The sequence below is a fragment of the Myotis lucifugus genome, unplaced genomic scaffold, assembly GCF_000147115.1.
Source record: "Myotis lucifugus unplaced genomic scaffold, Myoluc2.0 scaffold_506, whole genome shotgun sequence".
Lineage (NCBI taxonomy): Eukaryota > Metazoa > Chordata > Mammalia > Chiroptera > Vespertilionidae > Myotis > Myotis lucifugus.
In genome coordinates, this window is record NW_005871554.1 from 119,150 (window position 1) to 137,698 (window position 18,549).

Genomic DNA, 18,549 nt, shown 5'->3' on the forward strand with positions numbered 1-18,549 from the left:
GAAAACATGCATTTTAGGCCCCAGTGCCACTGCTTCTGATTCAGTAGGTTTCAAGGGAGGCCTAGGAATCTTCATTTCTATCAAGTTCTCAGGGGATACTCATACTGCTGGTCCAGAGATTACATTTTGAGAACCTCGATATTCCCAGCTTGAAGCTGAGGATCAGAAACAAGAAGGCAAACATTTTTTGAGCAATGGAAATGAGGACAAAAGACCTAATTTGTTGGGTTCTTCCTATGTTCCAGGTACAATGTTATATATTTAATATCCATTAATTCTAACAATAATCATGTATGAATTTTCAGTTTACCTCCAGTTTATAGATGAGAAAACTATGAATGGCAACGGTTCAATCACTTGCACCAAGTCATGCAACTACTAAGTGATCAAGTTTGAAACAACTGCCCCGCCTTGTCTCAAAGTCCATGTCCTTTCCACTATTCCATAAAGAAAGGAGATTGATCAATAGTGCTTGACAACAACAATCAGTAGCCAAGAAATTCTAGGAAACATAAGGTGTTTTTTTTTAAAGTTTTAAACTCCATAAAAATCACAATAGATGCTTTAGAAGAGAAAGAACAGTGTAATCTAGATAGAATAGAATTTAAAAGTTGGGGAAAGTTAAAAGTTATCTTGTTTACTATAGAAGCTGCTCTCCCTGGTACTTACCCCCATGAGAGTTATAAAACCTGATTTTTTAATGCCCTCCCTATAAATCTACATCCCTTTGGCCAGCAAGGATGCCAAGGCTAACACAATAACAACAGCTGGGTAACGCTGAGATTGATAGGGGAGTAATTTATCAATCTTCAATCTGTGTGTCTTTCAGAGACAATAGTGACCACCTGGACCCACCACTGGTTTTCTTTGTAATCACTTGGCTTCTAAAGTTGAGCCACAGCAGCAACAGAATCACACCATCTGGATAAAACATCAACACACTGGTATCGGCATTTTCCCAAAGTAAATAACCAAGCTCTGACTGTACATACATTTAAAATTACTTGACCACAGCGAATTATCAGGAAGATAACCCAAGCATAGAGTGTTTTCTAAAGGTGTCTAATTCAAAGACTTAACCTGGAAAGGAATGCCATATAGAGAAAACATGAACACTGCATAAATCCTAAAGTGAATAAGATGATCACAACTTCACTTTAAAGCTTCAGAATGAACTGCATCGTCTCAGAGTTAAAGGATTCGATCACTTAGAGCTATGTTTGCCAAATATGTTCTGAACTGTCTTTATTATCATTGCCTTGGAGTATTTGATACACACACACACACACACACACACACACACACTATGACACCTACCACAGGAGATTAGGACTCAGAAAGTTTTGGGTGGAATCATGGAACTGAGTGTTTCCCAAGTCTCCTAGGCAACTTTCATGTTCACAGGGTTAAAAATGAAAGGTCTATTGCAACCTCCTAATTTGGACAAGGAGCAGCTCCTCGAGAGTACTACTGGAGATGCATTCAAGGAAAGAGAAGTGGTCGCTTGTGTTCTGCCAAAGACATCTGGGGATTAGAGCAGCTGCAGGGTCTGGTTCACTGACACATCAGCATCAGGTCACTGAGGCATGACCACTCCAGATTCATTGGGAAGCATCAGCAGTGACTGTTTGACATGGCAGCAAGGGACAAAACTAACAGAAGTGGTGGCAATTGCAGAAACAAAAGCATTGCTACCCAGGGCTGATGGCACCCAGTATTCATGGTCACTGCCAGTGATGCCCAGTGAGAGGTGTGATATTTAGCAGAAAATCAGTGACGCTCCCCAAGCTTGGTGGACACCAGGCAGAGAAGCATGGCGACAGGGAGGCTGCCTGGACTTGCTCATGAACATTTTAAGAGATACTCCATGAGTAGCTGGTGAATTTGGCAAGTGTACTATGTCTTTCTATTTTATTTTTAAAGTTAGTTGTTTAGTGGAAATTTCTCTTTTTAATGCTCAAGATATTTTAATAGTCATTTTTCTATCCTTTCCACTCAAAATCGTCAGATTTTTTTAGTATTGTTAAACATGTAAATTCATTGTATGCACAAAATATTTTATTAATCATTGTATCATTTTTTTAAAAATATATTTTATTGATTTTTTACAGAGAGGAAGGTAGAGAGATAGAGAGTTAGAAACATCGATGAGAGAGAAACATCGATCAGCTGCCTCCTTCTCCTACTGGGGAGGTGCCCGCAACCCAGGTACATGCCCTTGACCGGAATCAAACCTGGGACCTTTCAGTCCGCAGGCCGACGCTCTATCCACTGAGCCAAACCAGTTTCGGCAATCATTGTATCATTTTTACATCATATATAATCATGCCTGCATTATAATACAGAAATACCTCACAAATCAGTGCTTAACTAAAAGACCTACTTTTTAAATAAAACTAGAAATGTAAAGACCCTATAAACATATAAGGTTGACAGAATAACTACATACACATTTTAGCTCCTCTCTTTCATTCTTTCTGCCAGGAAGCACCACTACTGAGCAGTATTATTATTTGTAAACATTTTTTAAGCATATGAAACTCATTATTTTAGTGTCTGGGAGTTTGTTAAGATGCATGAGCAGTTAAATAATTTGTGGTCACAAAAGATAAGACAATAATGTTATTATTGTCTGATAATAGAATTTCATTTCACACTTACTTGGAACCTGCTGGAACTATCATAATGATCAACAACTTTGAATGAGGAAACATGACGTATGGAGCTACTATCATTCAGTCCCTTTAAAATTGCATTGAAAGCTAATCTGTTCTTTATAACCACTTTAAAGAACCAGAATTAGGAGAAATATCCGTAATTAATCCAAATGCATAAAACCAGGCTATGGCGGTTTCTTGACCTCTTACTGCAGCACCTGGCCCTTGAGAGCACATTGCTCCTCAGTACATTTATTCCCTCTTTCAATGCCTAATAATGGAAGGTTAAAATCCACACACAGAGAAATAACATTTTGGCTTTACAGTATCACCTCCTGAGAACATATCCATCTAAATATATGCAAGCTTAAGAAAGAAAGAAAAACACCCGCTAGCAGTGTACTTAGGGTGATATAATGATCAAAATTAAAAGGAGCAGATGAAGAATAGCAAGTCAGCACATGCGATTTTAATTTTCTCTGGGTACAAAATGCATGGGATCCAGAACATGGTACATTTCTCTTATAAGTTATATGCTTATATTTCTAAGCTTAATATTATAAATCTCATCTACACTAATTTATTTGTGCTGAAGGAGTAAAGAACATATCTTTAAAAGTGACATAATTTTTTAATGTGCTTAACAATAATTGCAAAAATAAAAGCCAAATAAATGAGAAAATGTGTAATAAAACCCCTTAGTTTGATAACTGAGGAGGAGCATGGTTTTGCTACACCTGTATCTCAACTTGGCCCTGGCTTTTAAAATGACCCAGTTCAGCCCATTCACATATTGGTTCAAATGACTTTGCAAAGAGCATTCCCTAACCATCCTCTCTAAGGATGTTTCCTTTATAGATTTATCACTATCTGAACTACTCTGTGTATTTTTTATTTGTTTGCTTTCTAACCTTACTCGTCTCCTTATCTCTCTTCACCCCAGAATTTAAGCTCCCTGGGAGCAGAACCGTCATCTAAATTGTCTATAAATCTGTTCCCAGCACATGGTCCCAGCAGAAGCTCAAGTAGTGAACACTTACTGAACAGCATGATGGGTATGTGGGGGACATGTTGCTGAGAGTCAGGGACCCTGCCACCAGATGTATGCACACACCCAGGTATTTTCTCCAACTAGTTCAGGGAATTCACAGATTCTCTGAAGCCAAATCAAGAACCTCAGGTTGAGGCCATGATAGTGGTCCTTAAGGGACACTAAATAAATTGAGTGAATGAATGCATGAAAGGTTTTATAAGACAATGTAAATACGCACCTGGGGCCTCTCCAGAATGAGTATAATAGCGCAATAATATTTTTTCTGGATTAACAGATTGGAAATGTCTGTCTTAATCTTATCCAAACGTGAGCCTTCTCTATAACATTCTGGAAAAAATAGTTATTCCGATGACTGAGGGCCAAATAAAAGTATTCATGTAGCTTCCAGGAAGCTAAGGTTTAAAATGGTCAAAGTATCAATGCTTCACTAATACCAGAGTCTGTTAGGGGCTACTTATGACCAACACATGCCGTGAGAAAGAAAATTAAAGGAGGAAGGAAGCGAGGGAAAAAAGAATCCATGGCCTCTCATCTTCTGAAAGCATGGCATAGATCTTGGCTTCAGTGTCACCTCTGAGACTCCTTTACTGAACATCATATCCCAAACAGCCACTACCGCCGCCCCTCCCTGCTGCTGCCATGCCCAATCCCCAACCTCATTTTTTTTTCCCAAAACTAATATTACTTCCTGAAATTGCATTACTTACTTAATTGGGGTATTTTATTTTTCTTTACTGACTTTTCCTAAAAACATAAGCCCATCGGGGCTCCTTCATTTCACGCACCACTATATCACAGAACCTAGATACGCACCAGAGTCGTCCACGGAGCTCAGTGAAGGATTGTGAAAGAATGAAGACAGGTGGTATGGGTCTCAGGGCCCCTGTTTGCAATTCCAAAATTCCCTATGCTACTTCATAAACAGGATCCATTTCATTCATCCTGATGAAAAGCATGATGCTTTGAGCCTCTGTCTGTATCTTGCTGAACTGAACCACACTATCTCAGCTCTCAGAAACAAACCTACAAATAATCCAAAGAATGAAATACAGTGAAAAGGGAAAAAAGCAATGAAGAGAGGGAATTAGAGGATATTCTGATGAAAAAAAATAGATAGATAGATAGATAGATAGATAGATAGATAGATAGATATAGATATAGATATAGATATATATGATTTTCCAAAGGAACAAAAGCAAAATGAAATAAAAGTTATGAAAAGGGAAAAAGTAGATCATAAAAAAGAAACAGGGATGATTCATAGTTGGAGATGGTGTGAGGGGAAGTCATACATGCTGTGATCATTTTCTCTGCCAACAAATACAGGTTTTGCGAGTTTTAAAGGATCCCTTTGAAAGACTCCTTGCTGTCCCCCACCCTCCTCCCCTGCAAACCCAATCAGCTAAAAGCTCCTTCTGCACTCAGCCCTTTCACTCAGGCCCTCTGACACTTCCACTAGCTTGGAGTCCTCACCCTCTCTCCTAGAACACACTGGTGCCTGCTTTGTCTGCTGTTTCTATTTCATGAATGGTTCCCACCAGCTGCGTTTCCCCACCACACAAATCCACACCCTCCCCTCTTCTCTCATTGGTGGGACCACTACATGACCACTACAGCCTCACCCCTCCCTTCCCTTCTCAGTTCCTCAGGTCTTGAAGCTTATCATTCTCCCTTATTGGAGGGCAGAACCCAGCCATCTCACGCAACCTACACGTTAAACTCTCTTGTTTGAAATAAAATATGCACTTTTATTGGATGGGCCAAGTTGTCTCTGCCTATTGTGATAAGAGGTTTTCTTAGGGCAAAGGAGCCTCTCCAAAGGTCCTGAACAGAATTTGCAAACCAAAGTCCTGAGTAGTGTGAGACCTGATGGGTTTTGTTTTGTTTTTGTTTTATTTCCTCTTTTTGTAGTGCAAGTGCCTGACTTAAGCTTTGTTTGTGGAGGCATCCACTTCAAAAGGGCTTGAATAAATTCATGGCCAGCCACACAACTAGATAAAGAGCAAGACTACCTCTTCTCACTAAGGCTCCTGCGTTTTAGGCATCTTGGTGGATTTAACATTGAGCATTAGGGTCACTCATTTTTTCTTTTCCTGGGCTTTAAATCCCCACTCTTATGTTTTAAATTAACCAATAAACAACTCTAGGCCTCCACCCTCAACCCAAATAAAAAGAGCCCAGGTTTGTGCATTCTCTCTCTCTCTCTCTCTCTCTCTCTCTCTCTCTCTCTCTCCTCTCTCTCCCCGCCCCCTCTCTCTCCTCATTGTGTGGCCCCAGGTGTGCTGTATACTTTCCAGGTCCTGCAACTCATATTTATTTTTTCACAAAGTTTCCTTTCCTGATGGTTATTACTGAAGGGCATCATAATAAGAACCACAAGACCTGGTCTAGCCACAACATTGGTGACTTACAGGCTGCTAGTGGTATAAAACATCATAAATTCATGTGAATGAGGGCTGAACTTCATTTTTCATTAAAGAAGAATAGCAATAGAAGAGAGAGTTGTGAACCTACGAAGATCTTCCACACAAATTATGCTGGGTTCCGTGTGTGCATGTGGCTAAAAAAGCAGAAATTGTTCAGAATATATGGAAAGTATTTATTAAAAAGACACATCATTCCGCTAGAAGCCCATTGTTCAGTGTAATGGAAATTTAGTAAAGGTTTAATAAAAGATTTTTTTAAAACCCAATACACTGGAGTCCCACACAGAACACAATAAAGCACATTAATTTGCCCATCTCAGGTACCAAAAGGATCTTTGTAAAATATCCCCTATAAAGACGGTCATGTGGCATGAACTCTGCAGATGGAAACATAATAAGCCTGACAGATACTTATGAAATTGTTGTGACAGAAATAAGACACTGATTTGCATTTTCACTTCCAAGCTGATAATGAGAACATCAGCCTTTAAAAAATGCAAAGCATTATACTCAGACATTTTGTAGGAAGTGTCTTCAAACACGTCTCAGTAATAGAAAAAATACAAAGCACTGCAACACATTCGAAAGAATTCCTTAAAATACATTTGCAAAACACAAAAAAAACCTATTTCAATAATTTGCAAACCAGTGTTAGAGGAAAGTCAAACCAGAGTTTCAGCCTCTCGCTATACCAGGTACCAGTTTTGGGTCCTTGGGCTATTGAACCTCCCTGGGCCTCAGTTTCCCAGCAGATAAAATGGGCCTAATAATGTCTGCACAATGTGATTTCTGGGGGACTAACCCATCTAAGGCCTGGCATGCAATAAATATTAGTTTCCTTCACCTTTGTGAGTTATAAAAAAAAAGCTGTTTTTAAAGATATTTCTTACTTTATAATAAATAATGTGAATTTGTATACTTATTACTAGATTTTATTTGATATCTGTTGATTAAATGTGAGCAATTTGAAAATGTCTTCTTGCTTATTGCTACCTGGAATGGAAACTTTATAAATATTTTATGTTCCAATCCTACATAGTCTAGCTTGACAGTCAAATCTCTTCCTGTGTGCCTCAGCTTTTTTATATCTATTCTAGAGGCCTGGTGCACGAAATTCATGCATGGGGGGGGGTGTCCCTCAGCCCGGCCTGCACCCTCTCCAATCTGGGACCCCCTCAAGGGATGTCCGACTGGAATCAGGCCTAAACCGGCAGTCGGACATCCTTCTCTCAATCCGGGACCACTGGCTCCTAACCGCTCACCTGCCTGCCTGCCTTGATTGCCCCTAACCACTCTGCCTGCTGGCCTGCTTGCCCCTAACTGCCCTCCCCTCCTGGCCTGATCGCCCCTAACCACCTCTGCCTCGGTCCCGCCACCATGGCTTCGTCCAGAAGGATGTCCGGAAGGTCTCCTGGTCTTATTAGCATATTACCCTTTTATTAGTATAGATATACACATCTAGCAGACACAATTCCGTTCACAGAGGAACTATATTCCAAAATGTGCTTGCAAATTGGTTCTTTAGAATAAAAAATTCATTTCCTTATTAAAATGATTGCAAATGATCGGGCAGATGGTACAAAGGTGGCTTGCCATAGAGTGTGTTGAGTTGCATCAACTATTTTATGTAATTGGTTACACGTAGGTACAAATTGAAAGTAACTGGATTTGTGTTGGCATATTTTACCTTTGCTTATTTACACCATCCAGGCTTTCCAAAGCCTCTATGTAGACCTACAGTACTCCCAGTGACTTCGCCACCTTTTAACTGAGGTACCCACCATCGAACACCACCACCCTAAATGCCCAATGGACTCAAACAACTAATTTCTAATTTACCCACTCATGCTCACTGCCTCATTGCCAAAGATCTCATTGTCAAGGACAGCAAACAGATTCATAACCATGCAAAAACATAAAGGCCCGATAGTTCTAGAACCTGTACAAAGGCTTTACTGCTTTCAAATAATATGCCTGCTCACAGAAAGTAATTATCTAGTTGGTAGCATTACAAGGAATATGATAAGAGGTAAAGAATTTTTTTCTTTATGGGAAAATTAACTCCATGGAGTTAGAAAGCTATATTCATCTCATAGCAGGTAAGCCCTGCCTAGGAATTTACCTCCCTAAAGGAAGTTTTGCTTCTTATAGTTCCTATGATTTCTCTATTTCCTCACCTTTTAAAGCTCTGCTTCTCTTCACTTGCCTGTTGTTTGTTAAAATAGCTCCTAAAGTGGCAGAGGTGATGGTTCAAGCAGTTGGAGCTCTTTGTTTGCTTTGTCAAGGGAGCTGGGTCATGGAAAATGGGAGCCAGGATAGAAGAGTCTGTTTATAAATAATATTGGCCATTTGTAACGAAGAGGACTTTGTTGCTGTTTTCCTCCTTGCTAAGAGGGAAGGTGCATCTGTCCTTGTAATTCAGCCCAAGAGAAAAGAAAGGGTTTAAAAGTTTAGTTATTAAAACTGGTATTACGGGATTTATTTACCTTTTTGTATTATTTGTAAAACAAGTGTACTTCACACACAAGAATTCCAAATGGAACAAAATGAAACTTGTGAAACGTGAAAGCTGTTTCCATTGGGAAATGTTCACTAGAGGAATACAAACTAGTTTTGCGAAATGTGCAGTTTTAAAAAATTTTTGCTTTTAAAAATTCTGCAATATTTAAATGATCTCCAACTGAACAAACTATAAATTCACCTTGGCAGCATTTAAAGAGACAGTTACTATCATGTCTTCAGTTTGACCCCTGCTTGCTCTTTACTGTGGAGTTTTTCTTCTCTCCTTGACTCTTATTTTTAAAAACTATGTTTTTATTGATTGCAGAGAGAGGAAGAGAGATAGAAACATCAATGTGAGAGAAATATTGATTGGCTGCCTCCTGCACGCCCCCTACTGGGGATCAAGCCCATAACCCGGCATGTGCCTTGACCTGGAATCTAACCATGACCTCTGGTTCATGGGACAACTCTCAACCAACTGAGCCATACCGGCCAGGCTCTCCTTGATTCTTAAATGTTGGATATTTATAAGGGTCATAATATGCCCAATTCTTATACCACAAACTCCCTAAGCATATTTTGCCATTCCTGTGGATTCCGTTCCCATGATATGCTAGCAGCTTCTATATAGATACAATCCTAATATCTTGTGAGTTTCAGACATGTGAGCCTTCTGGACATGTCTTACAGAACCTCAGGTTCAACCAGGACAAAATCCTGCCTTCCTCATCCAGCCATATGATTGTTTTAGTTTAGAATTTGCTGGATTTAAACATCTACCCTATGATCACAGAGCTAGAAACCTAAAAATCATCATTATTTTTCTCTCCTTCTCCTCCAATGTCAACCCATGGCAGGGGTTTGGGGAACCCCAGAGTGTTGGCATTGTATCACTAGAAACTCTGCTTAAAAACATTGAGAAAGGTCATTTTTAAATAGCTGCACATTAGAATCATCTGAGAGACTTTTAAAAAATATTAGTACCTTGCACCATTCTGAGAAATGCTGATAATATATATATATATATATATATATATATATATATATATATATTATTTTGGAGAGGTAGGGAGAGGAAAAAAGAGACAGAAAAATCAATGATGAGAGAGAATCACTGATCAGCCACCTCCTGCAAGCCCCACACTGGGGATCGAGCCCACAACCCAGGCATATGTCCCGACCTGAAATCATACCATGACCTCCTGGTTCATAGGTCGACTCACAACCACCTAGCCCGAGAAATGCTAATCTAATTAGTCTGAGAAGGGTTCCATCATGGTCAGTGCTCTGAAACTTTCACATAATTCTAATGAGTAGCCAGCGCTGAGAACCACTGGTGAAGAAACTACTCACTCCCCTCAGGGCAGCCCAAATTCTGCTGCCCGATTAGTAAGACCCCTCTCAATCTGGGCCACAGCCATTTCTGCAGCATCACTTCTGTCACCATCTCCCAACCCCACCATGGGCACTTTAAATGACAAAGTATCAGACCATGTAAATTCTCTTCCATGCTTTAGGCTTTTACTCTCCTTACTCAGTGCCTTTGCATGTGCTGTTTCTTCTGTGTGCGATATCCCTGTATTTCCTTCCCCGGATCATCCTGACCTGCCCTTTCCCTAGTTCCAAGAAGTCTTGCCTGTCACATCCCAACCAAGCTGAAGGCTGGTCAGATGCTTCTCTCCCGTAGCATCGTGGGCTTCATTGTTATGGGGCATTTGTTAGCCTGGCTTGTCTTAGGAAGTTTCCTTCCTGACTCTGTCTGTGAATGGGAAATGTACCTTTTCCTCTGCCTCACCAGCTCCTGGCCTGGTGGCTTATTCACATGTGCCCATCAAATGCTGCTGAATATTAATGGAGCACATAAAATTGAATTCTACTTTTAAATTGTATTCCATTTAGAAATAAAGGTATCTGTTTCACTTCAATATTCCAAATCCGTTATAGTACATATTTTCACCAATTTTCAAACTCACATTCACCAGCCTTAAGCTCACTCTCTTTGCATTCAATTCACCATGCAAGAAAATACATTAGTAAATGCTAGTCAAAGATGTTTCCTAAAAGCAGAATTAGAAAAATCCATTATATTCTCCTGAAATTATTTTTTAATAGGAAAAATTTTCATGAACAACAGAAATGCAGTTTACCAATTTACTGGAGGCATAAAGGTAATTTTCATAGTCTTAAACTCTAAAGTGCTATAAAATTAAAATTACAAAAAAATAAAAATAAAAAATAAATAAAAAAATTAAAAAAAAATTAAAATTACAAGGTTAAGAAGTAAGAGTAAGGGGAAGTGATAATAGATAATAAAGGTAACTTAATAATATCGAATAAAACACAAGAATTTATCTTGACAAATATGGCTCTCTGATGGACAAAGACACCAATACCTCATCCTTTTCCACTCCCAGGGACCCACAACTCCCAGGATGCTGGCTATAAATTTAAACTCAATTTTACTTTCAGAAAGTATAGACCATTCAATGACTTGATGATGGCGTTTGGGGACCTAATAAAGACAAGTGATAGTGGCACAGCATTGGCAGCAAAAGAAGGGCAGCCACCACTTACTGAAAGCCCTGGAGTGAAGACAGTGCGAAAGGCACTGTGTGGAGTATTCCCAACCCTCCTGGCTTGGCTGGTGGTGGCGCAGACAGCCAGCGTCTACCAAAGGGTTTATGTCCTCATTCACAGTGAGGGAGAGCCCTGCCCTGGCCCTTGGCAATCAGGAGCAGCCAAGTGTGACGGGGTGAAGTGCAAACCTCCCAAGCGTGGCTCATAGCAGCCTTTCACAAAGTCTTTCTCTGTTGTCTTTTTCCTTTCAGGCATTAGAAATAGATTTTTAACCTTTCAAGGTGTGTGTTTAAGAATGGCAACAGCCACTGCATGAAGACCCGTCCTGGCATCTGTTCAAATACTCAGTACTCCTACATGAATGAAAAATCACCTTTCTAGTGTTGAGCATGGACACTATGGGATATATTTGGTATTGCAGTTCTCTAAGTACTACATGAAGTGCTGTTGTCCCAACATTAAGTCTTGGGAAACTGCAGTTCAGAGAGAAAGACTTGGAGATGCAATGTTTCAGCTACAATTAGAATGGTTATTACTTACTTCATTCTCTTAATGTTCACTTCAGGGTAATTTATTTAGTATGTATTTACCAAAACCCATGCAAAGTGCATTTCAGTAGACATGAAAGTTCTAAGTTTGTAATATATCCATGAACAAGCTCTCAGAAGTCCACAGGATAGAGAAAAGCTGAGAACAGCAATAGTTCTCAAGGGCGACCATGGTGCATTATCATGTGCTTTCAAGGTAGTCCTTTCCAAGCACATTTGTAAGGTTAAAAGTAGCAACTACTCTCACTTCAGTATAAATACCCAGAAAACAAAATTGATGGCACCAGGGAGGTGGAAGGATAATACATTTTCACCAAGTGTCTACTAGAAGGAGGGCATTGTTCTGGGCTCTACGTGGATAGGATTTTATTTCAGACTCAAAACATACTTAGGAAGTAAAGCAAGTTTATTCCTATTGACAGACGTGAATGTCACAGTTCACAGAGGCTTGGGGAGTTGCTCACACTCGTACCTCTAAGAAAGGAGCAGCTGAGATGGAACACACCTCTGACCTGCTCACATCCCTCACGCTGTCTACTCAGGACACCATTACGTAATGCAGGGCCTAAGCGCCTTAAGGATACGGTGAGAACTATAACTATGTGAAGCCAACCAGATAGAGAACTGCACTCTACAAAAGTGCACATGACACATGAGGAGCGGCCCAGCTCCTCTACGCAGCCAGATAGTGCTGTGCGGAAACGCAGGCCCAGGGTCGCCACCCCTTCTGAGTTTTAAAAGTCAAAAATCTGCATTTTTATAGATGTCCATGGCTTAAGTGCTGACAGCTAGTTACATATTACCAAGCTAGCCACCAAGGACATCTTTGGCAGGATGGGGTCTACCAGCTGCCAATTTGCAGCTTCTGATTTTAATGGTCATTCAGATCAGGTTGGACTAGTCAGTAGCAAGAAACAACAGGGATTCCACAAAATACACCTTTAAAACGTAATGCTTTGGAAGGTTCCAAGCCTAGTGAAAGGGAGGCAAAGGCACTTTTTCATTTAAAAAATATGTAAATTCAACTTTACATCTGTCAATGGAAAAGTAGGTGGCAGTTGTACACTTGCTGCCTGGCTATTGGTACAGCACAGCCTCATTTTTAAGATTTTTTATCTATTTTTAAAATTTTTGTTAATCCTCACCTGAATATATTTTTCCATTGCTTTTTCTGAGAGAGTAGAAGGGACGGATGGAGGCAAGAAGGAAGGGAGAGAGAGAGAGGGAGTGAAACATTGATGTGAGAGAGAAACAGGGATTGGTTGCCCACTGAGGACGGGAGCAAACTCCCAACCGAGGTATGTGCCCTTGACCTGCAAATGGAACCTGCCACCCATTGGTGTACAGGCTGACACTCTACCCACTGAGCAATGCCAGCCAGGGTGACACAGCCTCACCTTGATATGAGTACCTGCAGAAGTGACTAAGATGAACTTAGGGCTCTAACATTAGTCATGACAGTATTATATTATTACAGGGTTATCTCTCTCTTCTTCCTACAGGGTTGGGGGCCAGAGCACAATCGGGGCTTCTGGTTTATTCTCAGATGGATCTTGTTCAGCCTAAGCTATGCTCAAAACTAGGGAGCAGAACACCCAGGGAGTCACTAGAAACAATTCCATCTAATTAAAACATGGATAACCCTCGAAAAGGCTGGGTTGGGTCCTCTGGGACGGCCAGGTCTGAGGCCGATTTCCTGACCCCCACTGTTCCAGATGTGCACCCGGCTGGGAAAGAGGGTGGAGAGCTCTATAACACAAAGCACATGATCATTTGTCCTGTTCACCTCTCATCCCCTCTTTCTATTAATTTGGACTCTTAACTGCATTTATTCATAGCCGTTAAAGTGAAGAGCCTCTGGCTAACTCGGGCCACTTTGAATAAGTATGCGGAAGAAAAACTGAAATTAATATCTGAACCTTCCCAATCATATTAGGCCAGAGATTTAAAGTCTTTAAAAACATATTCTGTGAAGTAAATCTAGATCTGAAAAGCCTATTTGAAGCTAATTGCCACGGGCACAGCTCCGTATGCTGAGGATGCATCTAATGTCCTTGACATTAGTCATAGCGCATCCTACCTTACAGGAAACAAAGTTTACAAAGTTGGTTACTAGGAGATTTTCTGTAAGCAAGCCCAATTCCCCTTTGGACTTCTTATACAATTAGAGCTCTGTATCCACTGGGGGGGAAAGATCAAACACATGGAACTAAAATATTTGTGGCAAGAAGAGAATTTAGAAGATGACAGAGCTCAAAAAGATTGCTCCAAAATAAAAATAGTATTTCATCTTGAGTAAAAAATGAAGTAATAAACTAACTTGTCTACTCCTCCCACCATCTACAGTCATATATGTCTCTTCTTCCTACTCTATCGATTTCTTAAAAGTATAGCAATCTCCTTGATGACAGCTGAATGGGTACATCAGAGACCTAGGTCCTCAGCTCAGTACCATCGGGAACCGCCTTGATGATCCTGAGTTGAATGCCTGCCTCTAGGCTTTCATTTCTTACTGACCAAGTGGCAAGGTTGTGGAGGGGGATCTTCAAAGTCTTAAAAGCCAATAATTCTCATTTTGAGGTAGCTGCTAGAACTTAATCTCTTTTTTTCTGCCTGGTATTTTGTAATGTTCAGTAGAATTATTGAAAGATCAAATTTTGCTGCTAATTACTTACAACTTTCTAGTCTCCTTGACCTTTTCCCTCAAAAAGAGATCACTTTTGATTTTCCCAAAGTTCTCTGACCACTAAGGAGTGATATTTTATATGATAGCTATTAGCTAATGTAAACAGTTTAGAATAGTCATTGACATGAGAAAATATGCAATATATTAACAGAAAAATCAGGTTGAATCTGCACCTAAATGTTGAGTGTTTCTCTAATTGCTAAGATTATATAATTGAGTGTGATTATTATGTTGTTCTTTATATTTTTCAGGACTATCCCTCATTTTTCAGAATTAAACACACAATTTTTATAGGAAAATCAAATTAAAATTTACTTAGAAGCAGGGGTGAACATTAGACAAAAAGTTCCATGTTGACAGCAACAGGGCTGCTTTGAACAAGTAAGAAGTTTGAGTAAAGCATCCATTCTGATATTCTGCAATGCCCCTTCCATACCAGGTCTTAGCTAATTGGAATGTCACTCCTAGGAAAGGACTCTATACCAGATCCTATCACAGTGCCTAGCATATATTGGCCCACAAGAAATATTATGGCTGAATCTGAGTTGAAGGTCATTCAATAGAGGAGATAAAGCTGCCCTCAAAAAATGTCTTAACGATTGCCCTGCTGGTGTGGCTCAGTTGGTTGAGCATCCTCCCATGAACCCAGAGGTTGCTGGTTTGATTCCAGGTTAGGGTACATGCCTGGGTTGCAAGCTTGATCCTGAGTAGGCAGCATGCAGGGTACATTAGATGGCTGTTTCTTTCTCTCTCTCTCTCTCTCTCTCTCTCTCTCTCTCTCTCTCTCTCCCTCCCTCCCTCCCTCCAATAAAAACACATTTTAAAAAATGTCTTAAAGATCTCGAATGCATTCCTCAATGATATGATCTGTGGCACCACCATCCATGTCTGTGCCACTTTCTGTTCTGACCCCTTGGGCTGCCTGTAAGCACTCCATGCTATTTTCATAAACACCAGCCCCTACCTGTTTACTTTTTTTAATAGGGAAGTTCTGTTTTAATTAAACAGGAAAAAGCTGTTTATTTCATTTTAAAACTTCAGTAAATATTTTTTGAAAACTCCAAGCAATACTGCAAAACCATATTCTTATCAATTTTGGCTTCTTGGAAGGGAAGAGTCTGCTAAATAAAATCTGCTGCCTGCTCCTCAAGCACTCATACAAACGACAAGTGGTTCACCAAAGCATTCATGCTTTCCAATCCCCTGGGCTCGATTTCTTGTTCTGACCAATGTAGCAGCTATTTTTATTTTTTGCATTTTTCTCAGTTTTATTGACATGTATTAGACATATAACACTGTGTAAGTTTAAGGAGTACAACATGATGATTTTATAGCTGTATATATTGCCAAATTAGGTTAGTTAAATATCCATCACTTCATAGAATTACCTTTTTTGTGTGTGGTGGGGACATCTAAGATCTATTCTCTTAGTAACTTTTAAGTATACAATAGAGTACTGTTAACCATAGTTACCAGAATTTATTTATCTTATAACTGGGAGCTTGCACCCTTTACCACCATCACCTGTTTCCCTTAACCTGGAGTCCTTGGCAAACACCAATCTACTCTCTGTTTCTATGAATTCAGTTTTTTCTTTAAATTGATTTTAGAGAGTCAGAGAAAGGGGAAGGAGGGATAGAAAGAGAGAGAAAGAGAAACAACAATTTGTTGTTCCACTTATTTTTGCATTCATTATTTAGTTGATTCTTGTATGTGCCCTGACCAGGGATTGAACCCACAACCTTGGCTTATGGGGATGACACTCTAACCAACCAAGCTACCTAGCCTGTTTTTGGTTTGTTTTTGATTGTGTGTGTGTGTGTTTTAAGATTCCACATATAAATGAGGTCATATGTCTGTCTGACTTATTTCATTTAGCATATTGTCCTCAGGGTTCATACATGTTATAACAAATAGCAGGATTTCCTTCTCTTTTATGGCTGAATAATATTCCATTAAACATATACCACATTTTCTTTACCCAGCCACCTGTCAATGGACATAGGTTGTTTCTAGGCCTTGGCTGTTCTAAGTAATGCATGCAGCAGCTATTCAATTACCCTTGCTTCTCTGTCTGTTGGTGCTCTTTTTCATGAATCACAAATCCTGCTACCAAGAGAATATTTCTCAAGTACAAACTGATATGTCACTTTGCTCACCAGCCTTTAATGGCGCCCACTGCCTATTAGACAAAAGTCAAGCTCCAGAGCATGACAGCCAAGGTCCTCAGAGCCCCCACCTACATTTCTACCTTATTTTCCACTAGTCGCCCATGGCTGCACTCTAGCGCATGGTCTCTAAGTGTGGTCGCCATACCAGCAGCATCAGCAACACCGGCAAACTTAGAAATTAAAATTTTCTAACCACACACACGTAGTGAGCCAGAAACTGGGGGTAGGACACAGAGAGCTGTGTATTAACAAGCCTTCTAGATGATTCTGATGCATGGGAATGTTTGAGATCCCTGCTCTAACCACACTGTAATTCCTTAAGTACACCCAATACTTCACCAAATTAGTGCTTTTCCTAGGGCTGTTCTCCTGCCTGGAAGTGCCACTTCTTCCCTGTCTCCAGGTGGGTAAAAACCCACCAATCCTTTGGGCCAAAACCAATATCAGCTCAACTATTTCCTAGTTTCCTCAACCAGAAGTAACTTCTTTAGTATTTGAACTTCTTCAGTCATTGTTTGTATCTTTCTTAGAGCATTTACTGTCGTTTCTCTGGAAAGATGGTTATCTGCATAGTTCTCATCTAGAGTGTGAACTCTTTGAGGGCAACAGGTAATCGGTAACTTCCACAGAAAAAGAGCCAATGGTCACAAACAAGGTACATGTCTGTCCAAAGGGGGAGAAGTAACTATTGGTTAATATTTAAGATGGCCAGACTTAGCAAATAAAAATAAGGGGCTCCCAGTTAAATTTGAATTTCAGAGAAATATGTAGGGTCCAGATATTGTATGGGGCAAACTTATATACTTATACTCAAAACTATATTTGTTATCAAAATTCAAATTTAACTGGGCATCTGATATTTTATTTGGCAACCCTATCACTATTGTGCATATGTTACTTTGCCTTTAATCAGATTTACCTTCTTGCTATTTCTCTCTCCAGGAAATTGAAAAACATACAACAAAACCTTATATACCCAAATAAACGTTTTCCTTTAAAAAAATCACTTTGGAAACACTGTTCTTATTCAATGACAGTGACACTGCCCAAAACATGTGTGAAATTATTTTTTAATTGTTTGCAAAACTCTCTTATTGATTATGCAAGAAAATCAGCCTTTTTAATTGTGGTTCTTCTACATAATATTTATTTTTAAAATTTTTTTATTGTTTAAAGTATTACAAATAGTAGTACATATGTCTCCCCTTTTTTCCCCATTGACCTTCTCCTGGCCTCCCCTCCCCCGCCGCACCCAGCACATGTCCTCACCACCCCCCGCAAGTGTCTTGAAAATCAGCCTTTTTATCTGAAACCTGTGCATTTAAAAATACATCAACTGTATTACTATTTTATAACCTACTTTTGTTTTTCAGCATTGATGTCCAATATCTTTTACCTCTTTGAAGATCAAATTTATCTTGAGAGACTTAATACTTGACACCATTGAAAATAATTTTAAAATACATCTATGGCTTACAAAGGCGATTCCCTAACAAATGCGAAACTGTTCATGAAAGTCCACTAGCTTCACTATATAAGCTTCCAAGGTGTTGATATGAAATTGATATTCAAAGAAATGTGTCAAGGCTGATTCTCTTTGATTTTTTTTTAAAGTCACATTTCCTTTTAATCACTCCTCCCTCAAGATTCCAAATTTACACCAGTGCAGATTTCATGCCACCAAACATTAACTCGACAAAGCAAACCCCAGCTGCCACGGTTTCTTCTCAAAGACTCTGTAGATAAGCTTTATATTTATTTTTTTTAACAATTTATTTGTGTAAGGCATGTTCACTGTAGAAATTTTGAAAAATATAGAGAAGTACAAGGAAAATATAATAGAATTTTACTGTAACAGAAAATTACTATTACATCATTAATATTTCATATTCTTTTACATATTATTCATATTTACATATTTTATTTAT